General features: G+C 48.3%; 1 pseudogene; it reads right to left on the reverse strand.

The window, feature by feature from the left end:
- Positions 1–397: 397 nt before the first annotated feature.
- On the reverse strand, positions 398–17,147 carry LOC103255750 (annotated as a pseudogene).
- Positions 17,148–19,475: the final 2,328 nt, after the last annotated feature.

Raw genomic sequence — 19,475 nt, forward strand, 5'->3', positions numbered from 1 at the left:
ACTACATGTGCCCTGGGTTCACGTGGCTGCTTTGTCTCTCCTGGTGGAACTCAGGACCTCAGACCCCTCAGAGTGGCCATGAAAAGCCCTCTGCCAGCCAAGCTCCCAGGTTTGAGCAGTAGTTCTGTCCACGCAGGTAGCTCCGCTTTGCTGGGCTCACCTCTCTTCTCCCTCTGGGCACCTCAGCTCAACCGGCTGCTCAAGCCTTGCTGCTTTCTGAGCTCAGCAACTTTGCCCCCCAAAAAGGATAGGGTCTGCAAGGCCCCAGAGTCCAGAGTTGCTGCCACGCCGGGACCTGGATGTGGCATGGGTCACAGGGCTCCCATAGGAGTAAGGATGACCTCCTAGCCTTGAAGTAGCCTTTCCAGTAGAGGCAAGAGGTCAGGCTAGCATCAGAAGATATGATGCTCCTGAGAATGAATGTCCAGGAAAACTAGAGGCCACACGGACTGGGGAGAAGGGACTGTTCAGGACAAGGGCAGTCGGGAGAGCCCTGCAGGTCTTCCCTGTTAACCTGAGCTGCCCCAGGCTTGGGCATCAGAGCCCCAGGCCCTGGCACAAAGTAGCCACTCAGGAAATGCCTGGTGTGAGTGGGTGATGGAGGGGTACAAATGGGCATATGTGTCACTAGCTGGAAGGAGCTGGGACAGGGTGGAGTGGCTTGGTGGGTATAGGTGACAGAACGAGGCCATGCTGAACTAGGGCCTTGGAGCTCAGCAAGTCACAGCTACATGGGACTGTCCTGAGACATGGGGTCCCGGGGCTTTCCACAGGCCCAGGCTGGGGGTGCCAGAGTAACCACCCAAGCAGCAGGGACAGTCTCTCCCACATCCTGCCAGGAACAAGCTGTGCTCCCAGCTCTCCATACCTGTCTGGGCAATCCAAGCAGCCCTCTGCAGGTTGGGGCACCTTGGAACCCTCTATCCCTGATGCTGGCAGAGCACGGTGGGGACCCAGGCACAGCACCCCCAAGCAGGTCATGCAGACTCCAGGGCCCAGCGCCTGGGGGGTGGTTGCCGTGGTTACTGGGAGGAAGAAGCCGTCTGCGTGGAGATGAAGGTCTCGATGACACTGTGGCTAGATGGCAGCAGGTGGCCGTGGCCTTGCTGGAGTCAGAGCTCTGGTATAGCACCAGGCTGCTGGAGGACACTGCAGAGGCGAAGAGGCTGCTGGCTGCCTCCCCATTCGGCACCCTGACCCACTCCGCCTGCCTGTCCCTGGGTACTCCATACAGGGGAGGCAGGGTCTCGCTTCTGGAATCACAACATAACAGGAACCCCAAAGTCAAACCTCTACCCTCAGTTCTCAGCAAGGGGAGCCTCCCAGCCAGGCTGCAAGGCTCCCCAGGGAGGGGCTTCCTCAGGACATTGTAGTGGGAGCTGGGACATGGCATGCCCTAGGAAGCTGCCACTACAACCACTAGGGGTGGGCAGAGGAACCTGAGGCTTACAAAGGGGAAGCAGTTTGCCTAAAGTCACAGCATTGGCCACCCCAGACTTCAAAGCAGAGCAGCCTGACTCCAAGTACCCACTCCTATTCACATCATAGATTGCAAACTCGGGTACCTACAGGCGTCATCAGGGCAGATGTAAGCGGGTCAAGTGGGATGTGGTGGACTGTTGCATGGGCATATGAGTCCTTCCAATTTTCTAAAAGAGGCCAGAAATCCAGATTTCTGTGTTTTGAACTCTTTTGAACTGTTGGTGACTAATTCAAAGAATGGTTGACTCTGAGCCAAGCCAAGCCCAACACATCCAGAGTCACTTCTGGCCCACAGACTTGGTCCTCGTTATTATCCTCTGCTGCCTCTTTGAATTACTTAATCTTTTCCTCAATTGAGTCAGTGAGCTGTTCCTGTAAGATAGGCCTAATTTTCCTAGGGTTGCCCACACCACTTGGCATGCTTCATGGGCACACAGGCCATGTCTGGGAGGCAGGGAGTGCCCTGCAATGCCTGCTGTTCCCCCTCCTGCCTGCCCTATGTCTACTGCACACACTGCCCCATGGTCCGACAGGGACAGCAAGGAAGGGGGTGGGGTCAGGGCCACTCACCTGTGGGGCTGGCACTGAGCCGGTGGGCAGGCTGCAGGTGCTGGATGCCAGCAGGGTCCTGGCTAGGCATATGGAGGGTGGTGGCCTGAGAGGCCGGTGTGTGAAGCCCGGTTGCACTGGGGGCCTCGGTGTCTGAGGTGAAAATCTGGGGGAGCAGAGCAGCCTCCTGAGCCCTGGGACGTGGAGGGGAGGCTTGGGCAGAGCCAAGGGAGATCTGACAGGTCAAGGCCTTACTTGCTTGGTGGGTGTGAGGCTGGCAAGGGCGCTCAAGTTGTTGGTGTCAGTGATGAGCATGGTCTGTGGAAGCAGGCCCATGTGGGTGTACTGGGCCACCTCGGGCTTGTGGCTGAAGAGGGCTGACCAGACGCTGGGAAGGAAAGAGAGGAGGATACAAATATGGCAAACATTCCTGGCCCAGGACCCTTCCGGGAGGTCTCAAGATTACATGCTTTAGGGGAAGTGGGGCCCGCTGAATGGCCCGACGGGGCAGTACTTGGGGATCCAGGGCTGATTTCCAAAACCAGGGCTGCCCGCACTAAGGGACCTGCTCAGCTGAGACTGGTGGGGAGGAGCCTGGAGGAGGCTAGGAACCAACTCCAGTTCCTCCTGTCGCCTGGAGGCAATGTGCACCTGGGAGGCACAGGTGCAGTGCTACTGTACTCAGCACGGGCTCCTGTACTCAGCAAGGTGCTGCTGTATCTGCAGGCACTGCTGCACTCAGCATGGGTGCCGCTGTACTCAGGGCAGGTGCTACTGTACCCAGAAGAAGTGCTACTGTACTCATACAAGCACTGCTCATACTAAGCAAGGCACTACTGTACTCGTGCAGGCATCACTGTACTCAGCACAGGTACTTTTTATATTCAGGGCAGCCTCTACTGTACTCAGCACAGGTGGTGCTGTACTCATGCGGGCTTTACTGTGCTCAGCACAGTTTTCAGAAAAAAGGCAGGTGGCCCCTGTCAAGGGACAAGCAGGGCAGAGGGCAGCACTACCTCCTCCATCTCCACCTCTCCCAACTGTAACCCAACTTTTCACCTACAGCTGCTCCAAGAAGTACACACCCCACACTAGCAAAACACACAGACCATGTATTCGCACAGTGACTCAGACGGCATACATACACAAATGCATACACTTTGAAGCATGTACACACAGAGACATACAGGTCACAATTCCTCATCCCAATTCTGAATTCCATAAAGGTCTGAAACCAAAAGGTTTTCGTGGGGTTGACACTGGAGACATGTGACAGCAGGATGCGACCTGAACCTGATATGAGGTAATGTGAGACTTTAACCTGCCTGTGGAATTCTTACCTTTTGCTGCAGACATGGCAGTGCTTGGATCACAGGGGTCTGCCCCAAACCCTGCTGGGAGTGTTATTTAATATCTGGTTTATCCACCAAATCATCTTTCTAAAATCTGAATAATGGTGAATTCTGGAATATGGGTAGCCCGATGAGTTTTGTGGCCTGCACTCACACATGGGCATGCACAGCTGAGAAACACCCAGAAACTCACTTGGAATCTGCTCACATAAGCACATGTGTGCACATACATGACACACATTCACATGGAAACATACTGTGGCCTGAAGACACTCACCCCCAGACACTCTCCATCGTGGAAGCATTCACACTTGTCCTGGACACACACTCAGACCACAATACCTGCCAGGCACTACCTTCCCCTCTGTATATCCACAGCCAGCCCCCACACTGCCTCTCCCAGCCGGGGTGCGAGTGGCTCACCATGGGGGCTCTGCAGCTGGGCCATGGTGGCCATGAAGGGACTCTGGGCTATGTGACTCTGCACGGGAAGCATGAGTGGCTGTTGGGAGGAAGGGTGCAGCAGCTGGGAGAATTGGACTGGCTACAGGCTGGTCAGGCTGCTGCCCATGCTGTTGATGACTGGCACACTCTGTGTCTGGGTGGAAGTCAGACCTGGGGTGGGAAAGGCAAGAGTCAGCCAGGCCTCCCACCACCTCTACTGCCTCCCCAGATCCAGCCCAGACCCCCTGGGGACACTACCCCTCCCTCCCAGAGCCACAGGTTGGAGGAGGGGGGAGGGGGCAGGAAACAGCCCTGCACTGGGACTTGCCACTGACTTAAGTGGTCCTGGGAAGTCACCGCACCCCCGAGCCTTTAGCTCCTCATCTGAACTGGTGGGAGAAGCAGGAAGTGACTTGTTCAAAGGTTGTCAGACTGGGTTCCCTGGAACCCTGGGGTTTTACAGCAGTGCAAAGGCCCTGGACTTAGTTCTGCGCTCCCTTCTCTCCCCAGCTCCCTAGCTGCCTTATATCTTGAGCTTCTGCATAATAGTGTCTACAAACAGCCAGGCTTGGTGGCTTATGCCTATAATCTCAGCACTATGGGAAGATGAGGCAAGAGGATTGCCTGAGCCTGGGGATTCAAGACCCATCTGGGCAACTTGGTGAGACCTCATCTCTATAATAAATCAAAAAATTAACTGGGTATGGCAGTGCACACCTGTAGTTCCAACTACTTGGAAGACTGAGATGGAAGAATGGCCTGAGCCCAGCAGGTTGAGGCTGCAGTGGCCATGAGCATACCACTGCATTCCAGCCTGGACGACAGAGTGAGACTCCAACTCAAAAAACAAAGTTGTGCAAATAAAGTCTTTCTGGGCTTACAGTGTTGTTTTGTTTTTTCAATGAAACCAAAAACCTAGAAAACATCAATCCCACTTACCTGCTCTATTTTGCCCACAGACTTTTCACCTTCAGAGGCCCTATATAATGTATGTATGATGCGTGCTATCTGCCTCCCCACTTGGGTCACTGAGATTTTGTTCTCTCTGTTCCCTCATGTGTCACTGACATAGCACAGTGCCTGGCCCAGAATAAACACTCAATAAATGCATATTGTATGAATGAATGAGTCGCTTCAGTGGCTCTGCCAGTTCCAGGGTCCTGCAGTAGCCCCGTGAGCCCCCACCCGGGTGCTGCCCATCCCCACCTGCTTGCCAATGACTAAGGTGGAGGCGCCTGTGTTGGTGAATGTGGGACCCAGGGAGGCAGGCTCACCAGGCCCGATGGTCATGACCCTGGCAAGTGAGGCCATGATGAGGTTCTGGGGCTGCCGGTTGAGGCCTGGGGATGTCTGCTCCAAGCTGTGCTGTGCTGTCAGGTTGCTGACAGGAGGCAGGGGACCCCCAGTTGCTGAGACCTGTGAGGGGAAGTCAAGGTGGATCAGGGTGGGTTCCCACAGTGCCTCCTGAGGACTGTTCCAGGATCTGGGATCTCCCTGCCAAGGGAAAGTGTGAGTGGAAGGGTTTTCCCACAGGTAGGGGAAACTTACCAGCTTGGCTTCCGAGCTCAGCAGGCTGTGGCTGGGCTTCAGGCCAGTGGGAGACACTTGGGGTAGGGGTGCAGACACTGTCACCAAGGGGCCACCGCTGCTTGAGGGCATTTCTGCTGTCTCACTCGTCGTGGGCTGTCCATAGCATACACCTGCAGTGGGGAGCAGCGTCCAGCCTTAGCACCCCACGTCCTCATCCTCCCTACCTCGGTAGTTCTCATCACTCCAAACTGCATGGCTTTGATTAGGCCAGTGGCTCATCTTTCTTACGTACCAAGCCCTGGGCCACTGCTCCCAGTTCCTTGAAGACCAGGGCTGCATTTTATTAGCTCCATGCCTCCTACTGCCTAGTACTGTATGTGGCATGCGGTAGGTGCTCAATAAAGGACTGAGCTGAATTGAGGCTAATGAAATTAAGCCAAAGTGAACTGAGTCGAATAGAAGGAACTGGAATTAGTGGAATGGAACTGAATCTAGCTAAATGGAACTTGAAATGAACTGAACTCTCTTGAGCTTGATTGGATTGAGCTAAATTAAATCAAACCAGATTGGTTTAAATTGAACTGACCTATACAAAGTTACCTGAATTTCATTGAATTACATTTAATTAAGTTGAATGAACAAAATTGGATTATGATGAGTTGAACACAATTGAACTGAATTTACTTGAGCTAAAATGAATTGAATTGATATGATCTGAGATGTGTGAACTGAAGCAAGGTGAATCAAGTTTGGTTGGACAGAGTGGAGTGAATGGAATGGGGTGGACAGGACAGAAGTGGTGAAGTGGCACAGAGTGGAGAAGATGGAGCGGGTAGAGTGGATGGGGTGGAGGGAGTAGAGTGGACAGATAGTGTGACTAGAATGAAACGGAGTACTATGATTGGAGCAGAGTGAAGCTAATAGGATGGAGCTAAATGAAGTGGGTGGAGTGGTGTAAATGGAGTGAAGTAAATGAATGAAGTCGTATGAACAGAGTGCAGTGGGATGACAAAGAGTGAAATGGACAGAGCAGACATAGAGGAGTGAGTGGAATGAATGGAATAGAAAGGAGCTGAATTGGTGGGGTGTGATGGCTAAAGCCTGCAATCTCAGCACTTTGGGAGGCCGAGGCGAGAGGATTGCTTGAGTCCAGGGGTTTGAGACCAGACTGGGCAACCTGGTGAGACCTCATCTCTACAATAAATCAAAAAATTAGCCAGGCATGGTGGCATGCGCCTGTAGTTCCAGCTACTTGGAAGGCTGAGGTGAAAGGATGGCCTGAGTCCAGCAGGTCGAGGCTGCAGTGGCAGCCTGGGCAACAGTGATGAGACTCCAACTCGAAAGAAAGAAAGAAAGAAAAAAAGAAAGAAAGAAAGAAAGAAAGAAGGAAGGAAGGAAAGAAGGAAAGAAGGAAAGAAAGAAAGAAAGAGAAAGAGAGAAGCTAAATCGAATGGAGTGGAAAAAAGTCACGTGAATGGAGTGGAGTGAGTACAGTGGATGGAGTGAGTAGATGGAGCAGGGTGTTGAGGAGTGGACTGCAGTGTAACCAAACCAAAGTGCAGAGAGGGTGGGTGGCTGGCGCCACTGGGGCCATCCTCCCTAGCCTTCCCACCTACCATGCATCCCCTCTCCCTACATAGCACTCACCATGGACCTTGCTGGGGGAGAGGGCGGGTGGGGGCAGGCCAGGTGAGCTGTGGGCAGGCAGCGCAGGTCCTGGTCCCAGCCCTGGTGGGGGCCCGCTGTACATGTCCATGGCCAGCTTGTGCTGAAAGGCTTCTTCTTTGCGGCAGTTGGCAAACCAGTTGTAGACACACAACTCCGTGACGAGGTTGGAGTCCAGTCCGTGTGCCTGCGATGGGACACTCCCCTCTGGATGCATTCTGCTCTGCAGAAATGGCCATCTATGAGCCTCCAGACCAGTCAGAGGAATCCTCTCCTGAGCATGGGGGAGGGTTCTGAGAAGTTGGCTCATCTGAGTGTTTAGGACCGGCAGACTTGTGTTCCAATGCCAGTTCTGCTATATGACATTGGGCAAGTGACTTAGCCTCTCTAACCTCAGTCTCTCCATTCAGAAAGTAAGCAAAATAGCCATAGGATGACCAGGCATGGTGGCTCACCCTTATAATCCCAGCACTTAGGGAGGCCGAGGTGAGGGGATTGCCTGAGCCCATGGGTTCGAGACAAGCCCGGGGAACTTGGTGAGACCTCATCTCTACAACAAATAAATAAATGAAATAGCCGAGCATGGTAGTGCACACCTGTAGTTCCAACTGAGGTGGAAGAATCACCTGAGCCCAGCAGGTCGAGGCTGTGGCGGCCGTGAGCGTGCCCCTGCACTCCAGCCTGGGTGGCAGTGAGACTCCATCTCAAAAAACATAAAGAAAGAATAGCCATGGGATTGCAGAAAGGATGGAATGAGGTGAACAGCCACCAAAGAGGTGGCTTGGGTGGGCGGGGGTCGCTAGGAGTGGAGTTAGGTTCAAGTCACTGAGCAGGAGTTGGAGTTGAGTATCTCAACTCTCCGGGCCAGGCTAAGCCAACAGCAGGTGCCCTCCAGGACTCAGGAGAGCCTCCCTGAGGACCCAGAGTCACTCTCCCCTGTATCCACCTTGCCCCAGCCCAAACCAAACCAGCACAGCTCCCTGCAGCCCTCTACCTGTTGCACTCCTCAACCAGTGTCTCTCGCTCCTCCTTGCTGGGGTTCTTCTGCCTCTCGTAGACCTGGAACAGGATCTGCTGGGATGCTGGGCCCCACTTGAAGCAATTCCTTCACCCCTTATTGGTTGGCAGCTCATCCCCCATGGGCTCTTCAATCAGCCCACCCTGCCCTGCATGGGTGAACTCTGTAGGCACAGAGAGCCATGAGTGAGGCTCCAGCCACCCCCACCTTCCCACATCAGTTCACCTAACCATGCCACTGATGCCTTCTCATCCTGAAGGTGTTGAACAGATGAGCTTACAGCTAGAACTTAGAAATCATCCAACCCAGGAACAACAAACCCATAGCGCATGGGCCATCACTTTCTTTACTTGTTTCCATGGCAGACATCGCTAATCAAGCCCTGTATGTTTTTCTACTGAACCAAGATACAATCTCAGTCATTCTCAACACAAGACTCCAGGTAAGCATTAGCATTTGTTCAGATTTGGCACATTTTGTGTCCCCATTTTACAGATGAGGAAGCTGAGGCTTGGGGAGGATACATGTTTTTTCAGTGTCACACAGTAGAGCAGAAACTTGAAGCATATTTTATGAGCAGATTTGAAACTATTAATAGATTCACCTGTTCAGTCTTGGACATCAGGCTTAAAATACAAGCGTTAGCCAGAAAGAAATTAACCCAGTCAGCTCTCATCAGCTGGTTCCACCTTACTGGAAACTATCTATCAGATCATCCCTGACCAGGCCACCAAAGGAATGGGACAGACAAGAGCCAGGACAGCACTTTAGGAGAAGAGAGGAAGGAAGATTATAAGCAGCAGGCGAGCCCTCAACATCTGAGCACTAAAAAGCAGAAGCAGGCCCCAGTGCTCTGGGGTGAGTCAGGAAGCCACCTTACCAGCTGCTAGAAGTCCACTTGGCCCAGACCCCAACATTCTCAGCCACTGTGGACAGCATGGCTCCAGGCTGGCAGAGGCTGGACCAAGCTCTGGAATATATGACACTATGACTTGGCCCCAAAACCTAAGACATTTCAGCTTCAAAAATAATTAGTCAAGGTCATCAAAAAGAGGGGAAATCTGAGAAACTGTCACAACCAAGGGACTAAGAAGACCTGAAGACTAAGTACAATGTATCTATACTGGATGGGATCTTGGGATAGAAAATGTCTTTGGACATTAGGGAAAAGGAAAGGAAATCTGAATAAAGTATGGGCCTCACTTAATAATGAAGCCTTGTTGGTTTATTATTAATTGTGACAAATGTACCATTCTAATGATAGTAGTAGGGAAAACTGGGGCCAGAGACAGAGGTTCATACCTATAATCCCAGTGCTTTGGGAAACCAAAACAGGAGGATCACTTGAGCCCAGAAGTTCAAGACCAGTCTGGGCAACATAGTGAAACCCCAGTCTCTACAAAAAGTAAAAAAAACTAACCAGGATGAGCCCAGAAGTTCTAGGCTGCAGTGAGCTATGATCATGTCACTGTATTCCAGCCTGTGCAACACAGTGAGACCCTGTCTCTTAAAAGAAAAAAAAGTTTTAAGTAGGGAAAACTAGGTGTGAGTTATATGAGAATCCTTTGTACTCTCTCCCAGTAGGTCTGTAAATTTAAATTAAACCTAAAATTATAAATTTGATTTCTTTCTTTCTTTCTTTTTGGTATTGGAGTCTCACCCTGTCACCCAGACTGGAGTGCAGTGGCACTCTGCTGGCAACCGCAGCCTCGTCCTATTGGGCTCTGGCGACCCTTCCACCTCAGCCTTCCAAGTAGCCGGAACTACAGATGCTCACTACCACACCCAGTTAATTTTTGATTTATTGTAGAGACAAGGTCTCACCAAGTTGCCCTGGTGGGTCACGAACCCGCGGGCTCAGGCAATCCTCTCACCTCGGTCTGCAAAAGTGCTGGGATTACAGGCTGAGCCACCAAGCCTGGTCACAAATTTGATTTCTTAAATATCGAACATGCAAAGCAGACAATGTTAGGCCATTGTGGATTTGATGGGGGAAGGGTGAGGGAGAAGTTCAGAGAGCATCTGGCAGGAAACCACTTGCCATAATAACAGCAAGTGCTTTCTGCTTTCCATAAGCCAGGCACTTCTACAAACTTCACCTTCAGGACAACCCCACAAGGTAGATTCTATTTCATGCCTATCATATAGACAGGGAAACAGCATCACATGAAGGCTAAACAACTTGCCCAAGCTCACACAGGGGACAAGTGGCAGAGCCAGGTCTTAAACCCAGGCAGTCTGGCTCAGAACCTTGCATTTAGTCCCTGTCCTACCTTGTCCCAACTAGGGCATGTTTATCACATCTGCTGCTTCTCTGAGAAGGTCCAGTCACTCAGTCAAATATCTGTTCATTCTCTGAGAAGTCCCCTGTGGCAGACACTGCTTTCCCCTGCATGGTACCATTTCCTTCTTCAGAAAGCAGCACCCTGATTCTCCTTGAAAACCTTCGTCCTCTGTCACAGCCCATCTAGTTGAGGTGAGGTGACTTTACTCTGGCCAACAGGAACACTGCATCCCTCTGGCTACTGTGACTGGCTCATGGGTCTTCTTTCAATAAGTGGTGCTGGGTGGTCAATTATATAGGAGGAAAAAAAATGAAACCTGGATCCCAGTAACTCCATCTATAAACTGAGAGAAATAATAAAGGCTGAAACAACTTGTAAAGATAAATGAAGCCTGACTTTCTATCTCACATATAAAAATCAATTCCAGAGCCGGGCTCAGTGGCTCAGCCTGTAATCCTGCACCTTTGGGAGGCTGAGGTGAGTGGATTGCCTGAGCCCGTGGGTTCGAGATCCGCCTGGGCAGCGAGACCTCATCTCTACAATAAATCAAAAAATCAGCCGGGCGTGGTAGTGCACGCCTGTAATTCCAGCTACTAGGAAGGCTGAGGCGGAAGGATCGCCGTAGCCCAGCAGGTCGAGGCTGCGGTGGCCGGGAGCGGCCACTGCACTCCAGTCTGGGTGAGAGTGAGACTCCCACTCAAAAAAAAAAAAAAAAAAAATCAATTCCAGCTCTGAATGTGGAAAGTCAAATAAAACTCTTAGAATAAAATAAGGAGAATATGGTCGTAACTTGAGCTAGACAAAGATTTCTCAAATTCTATTTTTGTTTATTTATTTGTAGAGACTGGGTCTCACTATGTTTTCCATGCTGGTCTCGAGCTTCTGGCCTCAAGCAATCCTCCTATGTCTGGCTCTCAAAGTGCTGGGAGTACAGGTGTGAGCTGCCACTCCCAGCAGGAGACAAAGACTTCTTAAACAGAACACAGAAAACATTAACCATAGAGAAAAAAATAAGAACTTATCATCAAAAGACATCATTTGGAGAGTATAAGGCAAATCACAGGGTGGGAGAACATATTTTCAGTATATATATGACGAAGCACTTATAGCCAGGGTATATTTTATAAAACTTCTACAAATTCATTAAAAAAGTCAGACAACTCAACTTAAAAAATGGGTAGCATCCTTCAATAGATACTTCTTAAAGAGGATCCCAGATATTCAATAACTACATGAAAAGATACTCAACACAAGGAGTTATCAGGGAAATGAAAGTTTAAAAATCACAGTGCAATACCACCCCACAACTACATGGCCAAAATGATAAAGACTGGGTTTACCAAGTGTTGGTGAAGATTCCAGGAGCATACAGAACTCTCAAACACTACTAGGTAGTAGACAAATTGATCAGTATTTAGCAGTATCTATCCAAGCTGAAATTAAGTACACTCCTTGATTTAGCAATCTCATACCAAATAGAAATGCACATAGACATTTAGCAAAATACACGTACTGAAATGTCCTTAGCAGCGCTGTTCACGAGAGCAAAAAATCAGAAGCAATCCAAATATCCGCCAAAGGAGAAAGAATAAATATGTTGTATTCACACAACGGAATATTCACACACAATCTACAATGATATGGAATCATATGGATGAATCTCATGGTCATAATATAGAGTGAAAGATGCCACTGTAACAGCATGATTTAACCTATAATCTTCAAACAGGCATAATTAGCCCATGATGATAGGAGTCGAGATTGATGGTTACTCTCACTGAGGAGGAGGGGCCTCTGGGGAGTTGATGCTATTGTGAGACATTGTAAGAAGTGTAAAACTTTCATGTGTTAAGCCAGTATGTTTGAAATAGTATGTTATGCAGTGATTTGCAAATCAAATGGTTTTCAGATTTTGTCTCCAGCTTACATTTCAGTAAGAATTGAAATCCCACTGTTGGCTTTCTACTAGAAGTAGTCAGACTCCTTGATTCAAAATGAGGTCCTAGCCAGGAAGAAAAGAATACTAGTTCTAGACTGGATAGGGTCAGAATGTAAGGAATAATGTTCTCAGCTTATTCGTAATTGCTTCTGATTGTCCTCATACACCTTTAATTTCAATTTGAAATTTGATTTCAAAACACACCCAGTTTAGATGATTATAGTATTCAAATTTTTTAAAAAAAATTTTTTGAGCTGCGAGTCTCACCCTGTTGCCCAGACTAGAGTGCAGTGGCCGCTCCTGGCCACTGCAGCCTCAACCTGTTGGGCTCTGGTGATCCTTCCATCTCAGCCTTCCGAGTAGCCAGAATTACAGGCACGCGCTGCCATGCCTGATTGATTTTTGATTTATTGTAGAGATGAGGTCTCGCCAAGTTGCCAAGGTGGGTCTCGAACCCGCAGGCTCAGATAATCCACTCACCTCAGCCTCCCAAAGTGTGGGATTACAGGCTGAGCCACCAAGCCCAGCTAATATTCAATTTTTTATCTGGTTGGTGGCTCCACTGGTGTGTCCACATTGTGAAAATTCATTGAGTTCTATGCCTAGGATTTGTGCACTTTGTGTATGTTGGACTTCATTTAAAATTTACATTATAGTTTGACACAGTGGCACATGCCTATAGTCTCAGCTACTCAGGAGACTGATATGGGAGGATTGTTTGAGCCCAGGAGTTTGAGACCAGGCTGGGCAACTTAGCAAGACCCCATCTCAAAAATAAATAAAATTACAGTTTACATTTTTTAAAAATAAAAAAAAGAAACATTTGACTAAAAGCAACTGATAAGAGGAGCTCTTTTCCCTCAGAAGTTGCTGAGCTGGCAGGATGACAGCCCAGAGCTTCCAGAACGCATCTCTGCCAATATGTGGGAGCCTGCCTGAGAATGAAGCCAACACAAAAGAAAGCAGAGCCCAGAAACACCATGCTGATGTCTTTTGTGCACCTGGATTCAGCCATGCCTGAAGCAGCCCTGTACTCTTCACATCCATAAGCCAATAGATTCCCTTTTGGGTTTAAATCAGTTTGAGTTGGGTTCTGTCCCTCATTATAGAAAGAGTCCTAATACATGAGTCATATCTTGAAAGCTCTGCATCTCAAATCCTACAATTTCTTTTTTGGAGTTAAAAATATCGCCTGTAATCTCACGCCTTGGGAGGCTGAGGTGAGTGGATTGCCTGAGCCCACGGGTCGAGATCCGCCTGGGCAACTTGGTGAGACCTCATCTCTACAATAAATCAAAAAATTAGCCGGGCGTGGTAGCGCACGCCTGTAGTTTCAGCTACTTGGAAGGCTGAGGCGGAAGGATCGCTGGAGCCCAGCAGGTTGAGGCTGCAGTGGCCAGGAACAGTCACTGCACTGCAGTCTGGGTGACAGAGTGAGACTCCAACTCAAAAAAAAAAAAAAAAATTATCAGAGGAAGGCTATTTGAGTCACAGGTTTTTTTTTGTTTTTTGTTTGTTTGTTTGTTTTGAGTCAGAGTCTCACTCTGTCATCCAGGCTGGAGTGCAGTGGCGCACTCACAGCCAACACAGGCTTGACCTGCTGGGCTCAGCCAATCCTTCTGCCTCAGCCTTCCAAGTAGCTGGAATCACAGGCACGAGCCATCACACCAGGCTAAATTTAAAAAAAAATTATTGAAGACACCAAGTCTCACTGTCTTGCCCAGGCTGGTCTCAAACCCCTGGACTCAGGCAATACTCCCACCTCCACGTCCCAAAGTGCTGGGATTATATGCATGAGCCACCGCACCGACATACAGTTTGCTTCTTTATTCTAGCCTGTAGGCTGAAATCCTTGATTACATTTTTAACTGTTAGAAATAAAAAATAGACTAGACTCAGTGGCTCAGCCTGTAATCCCAGCATTTGGGAGGCCGAGACGAGTGGATTGCCTGAGACCATGGGTTCAAGACCAGTCCAGGCAACTTGGCAAGACCTCATCTCTACAATAAATCAAAAATTAGCTGGGTGTGGTAGTGTGTTCCTGTAGTTTCAGTTACTTGGAAGGCTGAGGCAGAAAGATCACCAGAGCCCAGCAGGAGTGAGACTCCAACTCAAATAAATAAATAAATGAAATAAAAAATAAAAATTTAAGTGAGCCAGATGCAGTGGCTCATGCCTGTAAACTCAACACTTTGGGAAGTAGAGGTGTGAGGATCACTTGAGACCAGGAGTTTGAGAACAGCCTAGGCAACATAGTGAGAGCCCATATCTATAAAAAATGAATAAAATTAGCCAGGTATAGTAGTGCATGCCTGTAGTCCCAGTTACTTGGGAGGCTGAGATGGGAGATTCACTTGAGCCCAGGAGTTTGAGGTTACAGTGAGCTATGCTTGTGCCACTGCACTCCAGCCTGGGCAACAGAGCAAGACTCTGTCTCAAAAAAGAAGGCAATACAAATAATTTAAAAATGCATTTAGTTTAATGTTGCAAAATTTTTTCCAGTGATGGCTTTAGGAGAATACATGCAATTTCTCTCAGAAGCTAAACCTAGTTCTAATGAATTTTCAAAATCCTTATTGTTTTCTCTTATAAAATTCAAATATTACCAAAATGTTTTGTGCTGTTTTTCCAAGTGTGTATTACAATGCAGAAGGCAGTGAACACCCCAATAATTGGGATGAGGGTTAGGCATAGAGTAAGGATCAGAGATGTTTATTGCACACATAATTTTGTTTCAGACAGTGATTTTTACTGTTGATAGAAGCATAAATTGGTACAGCCTCTTTGAAAGGAACTTTGGCAATCTTTATTAAATATGTTAAAATACCTACTCTGTGCCCCAGAACTCCACTTCTAGGAATTTATCCTACAGAAATGCTCACATGTGAACATGAACTTATATAAAGAAAGATGTTCTTTGCAGCAGCTGGGTTGTTTGAACAGACTGGGAAAACTGAAAGTCCAGTGGCCAGTTAAACAAGTAATGATGCTTCCAATGAACAGTCAGTAGTCCTTAAAAAAGGATAAGCTACCTCAATCTCTCAGTGCTAACATGAAATGATATGCGAGGTTTATTACTATGAGGAATAAAAAGCAAGGTGCCGGGGGGCACACCTCATCGATAAGGGTACCTGATATCAAACCAGGTAAAGTAGGGACGAAAGTGATGCCCAAACTTTACTTACACAGCTACACAATGACCATTTGTATATCCAATCCTGAATTGTACCCCACAACTTTTAAAGAAAAAAAAAAAGCAAAGTGCCAACCAGGTGTGTGCAGTATGTTCCCATTAACCAGAAAAGGGGCAGGTAAACAACACATCTATAGCTAGTACCTAAATAAAATATCTCTGGAAGGATACACAAGACACTGGGAATGCCAATGGTTGCATTAGGGAAAAGATGCCTATTTTTTTTTTTTTTTTTTCTTTTCTTCTTCCTTTTTTTTTTTTTAACCAGGTGTGTATTGCCTTTCTTCTTTTTTTTTTTTCCTTAAGAGATGAGGTATTGCTATGTTGCTCGGGTTAGACTCAAATTCCTGGGTCATCCTGCCTCAGCCTCCCAAGCAGCTGGGACTATATGCATGTGCCACCATGTCTGGCTACTACCTTTAAAAAAAAATTATGGATAATTGGCCGGGCGCCATGACTCACGCCCATAATCCCAGCACGTTGGGAGGCCGAGGTGAGAGGACTGCCTGAGCCCACGGGTTCAAGACCAGCCTGGTTAACTTGGTGAGAGCTCATCTCTACAATAAATCAAAAATTAGCTGGGCATGGTGCCACATGCCTGTATTTCCTGCTACTTGGAAGACTGAGGTGGAAGGATCCCCTGAGCCCACTAAGTTGAAGCTGCGGTGGCCGTGAGCGTGCCACTGCACTCCAGTCTGGGTGACACAGTAAGACTTCGACTCAAAAAAAAAATCTGAATAATTAACAAAATTAATGCCAAAATTTTTTTTACACATATATAGAGGCTCAGAAGTGTGACATTGCACTTGGGATTTGGTGGAACAGGAGACCTGTATAAGGAAACCCACTATTCCCTGAATAAAAAGGCATCCATGTCTTCCTGGGTTTGCAGCTCAGGATTCTCTGAGCGTGGACCTCACCTCTGCCTCTACATCTGCTGTTCCTTCTGCCTATAACATCCTTCCCTACATCTCCATGGGTTGACATTTAACTCACATTTTAAGACTTAGTCTAAAGGTCATACTTCCAGTGTGAATCTTCCTTATATCTGTCTCCCTGAGGAAGAATAGATTACTCCCCAATCTATAGTCAGCTCAACACTCTCAAATACTTTGTGTAATACACTGTACTGGGTCAGGCACACAGTCAACACTTGATAAATGCTACCTATTAATGTTGTTGCTATTGTTGCTATCACATTATAATACATGCCTCAATGAATCGTAATGATCAGTTCTGTATTCCTACTTAACTGTAAGTGAGCTCTTGGAAGGCAGGGACCCCATTCATCCACCTTTGGAGATCCAGGACCATGCCCACTCCCCCACTGCAGAGTATCTGGGGCAGAAGAGGTGCACTGAATCCCACTGATTTCCTCTCAATCTACCCATCTGTGTAATGGGGCAGTGAACCTCCTGGTCTCTACCTATGAGTTGGGGGGAGATTCCTGGGCCCGTCAAGGGAAGACACATGCTGGGGTTGTTACTTATGATGAGCCACTTCTCACTGCTTGTGGACGTACAATGTATACAGGGCGGCCCGCTTCTGCATCTTCATGGGGGTGCCCTTGTTGAGGTGCTGGGACAGGTGGGACTGGTTGAGGCCAGTGGTGTCGACCACCTCCCTCTGTGGGATGTTGTGCTGCTGTAGGTAGGACTTCACCATCTTTGCCATGCACCACGGGTCCTCCCTGGAAGGAAGGCAAGGACAGGGTTTGCTCAGTGTGGGGTGCTTCCACCATGGGTGGGGCTCAGGTCCTGGGTGCTAGAAACCTTGCTAGCCCTGGAGGTGGGGATTGTGGATGAAAGCAATTATGGAACCCAGAGAGATGAACTTGGGACAGGAAGGTGTGGTCACTTGTGCCAGGACACAGGGACACAGACACATGGACATGATGGGGTCAGAGACGTATAGACACAAACACATGAGACACATGTGGACACAGGCCTATGGACTCATAGACATGGGGATGGGAACGGATAAAGATTTCAAAACATGGACACACAGACACATGGACCAAGTATACATTAACAGATTTCCATCAGAAGCTGCACAAGCCAGACAGGAAGGGTCCTCACCTTGTGCCTCCTTTAAAGTTCCTCCCCTCATCCTACCTGGAAATGTTATTTGTGGTTGTATCTTATGCACTGTGAGAGATTGTAATCACCTTGAGGGCAGGAACTGTCTGGTTCTCTGCACTCAAAATGGGCCTGACATAAAATATGCCATTGATGGGTCGAGCTCAGTTGCTCAGCCTGTAATCCCAGCACTTTGGGAGGCCCAGGGAATTGGATTGCCTGAGCCTGCGAATTCGAGACCAGTCCGGGCAACTTGGCAAGGCCTCGTCTCTACAATAAATAACAAAATTAGCTGGGCATGGTAGTGCACACTGTAGTTCCAGCTATGTGGAAGGCTGAGGTGGAAGGATAGCTGGAGCCCAGCTGGTCGATGCTAGGGTGGCCTTGAGTGTGCCACTACACTCCAGCCTGGGTGACGGAGGTGAGACTCCAACTCAAAAAAATATGCCATTGATGAACGCATGAGTAAATGAGTGGATAGTTGGATGAATGGGTGGATAGAAGGATGAATGGATGGGTAATTGGATGGGTGGATAGTTGGATGGGTAGGTGGAAGGATGGAGGGGTGGATGGGGTGGATGGGATGGAAGGATGGAGGGGTGGATGGGGTGGATGGGATGGCAGGTGGAAGGATGGAGGGGTGGTGGGTGGATGGATCAATGGATGAGTGGATGGATGAATAGATGGGTGAGTGGGTGGGTGAGTAGGTGGATGGATGGATGGGTGGGTGGATGAGTGAGCTGGATGGGTGGGTAGATGGGTGAGTGAGTTAGTAGATTGTTGGGTGAGTGAGTGGATGGATAGTTGGATGGATGGATGGATGGGTAGATGGGTGGGTGAGTGGATAGATGGGTAGATAGTTGGATGTGTGAGTGGGTGGATGGGTAGGTGAGTAGATGGATTAATGGGATGGATGGATGAGTAAATGGGTGGCTAGTTGGATGGGTAGATGGGTGGATGGATGGATGAATGGACAGATACACACACGGAAGAGGGAGACCTACTGGGAAAATAAAAACATTAAATCTGAAAACAAGGAGAGAGATATGGATTCTCCCATTTTACAGCCAGAGCCACTGAAACTCAGAGAACTTGCATCATTTCATTTCTTGCCCAAAGTCACAGAGCAGCCCAGCAGAGTCCCTTCCACCTGAAGAGATTCGGTTCTAAGTCAGCCTATCAGGCAAAACTCACTCAGAGTCAAAATGCCTCCTGAAAATCTGCATGCTGGGTAGTGACCAGACTGGTCTCCCCTGTTGGGAGCCGGCCGTGGAGGCCTGCCTGAGCGTTAGGGATCCAGGCGGGCTGCGGACCTTGAGACCACCAGCCTGGTTCAGGAGCTGAAGGCCCATTCCCTCCTCCTTTCTTTGTTGTTTAGCGTTACCCACTGGCAGGGACTTTTATGATCTAAACATGAAGTTCTGAGAATATGACAGGCATGACTGACTCTAGAGATCCAATGTTCCCGTTTCTCACAGACTGTGGTTTCGGCTTTAAACTTAACACAGTTCAAACTCAGATCACATTTGGGAGGCTCATACATGGTATGAGCTTCTTTATAAGATTTAAAAATATATTTGTAGAATTAGTATATACATTTAGAGAGCTGTTTCCAGCTTTAGATGGTTATCTAGGGTTACCAGAAATGGCCCAGCACGAACTTTGGGCTGGGCCACATTCCTAAGGGCCCAGTGTTCATTTTGGGCTGGGCTGCATTCTTTTAATACGGTTCTTTAGTTATAATTAGTGTAAGTTTTTTCTACTTATAACAGAAACTGAATTTATTTTATTCATAGAAAATATTTTAGAATAGGTTATGCTACATCAGGGAATTATGTTAGTCCAAGCATGATCAAACATAATTCTTTAAGGTTTTATAAGAATACAGCTAACTTTTGAAATTTCATTGTTCCCACTTTCTACTAATTGCAGTTTTGGCA

Source organism: Carlito syrichta, unplaced genomic scaffold (genome assembly GCF_000164805.1).
Source record: "Carlito syrichta isolate Samal-C Ts95f unplaced genomic scaffold, Tarsius_syrichta-2.0.1 Scaffold288377, whole genome shotgun sequence".
Classification (NCBI taxonomy): Eukaryota; Metazoa; Chordata; class Mammalia; order Primates; family Tarsiidae; genus Carlito; species Carlito syrichta.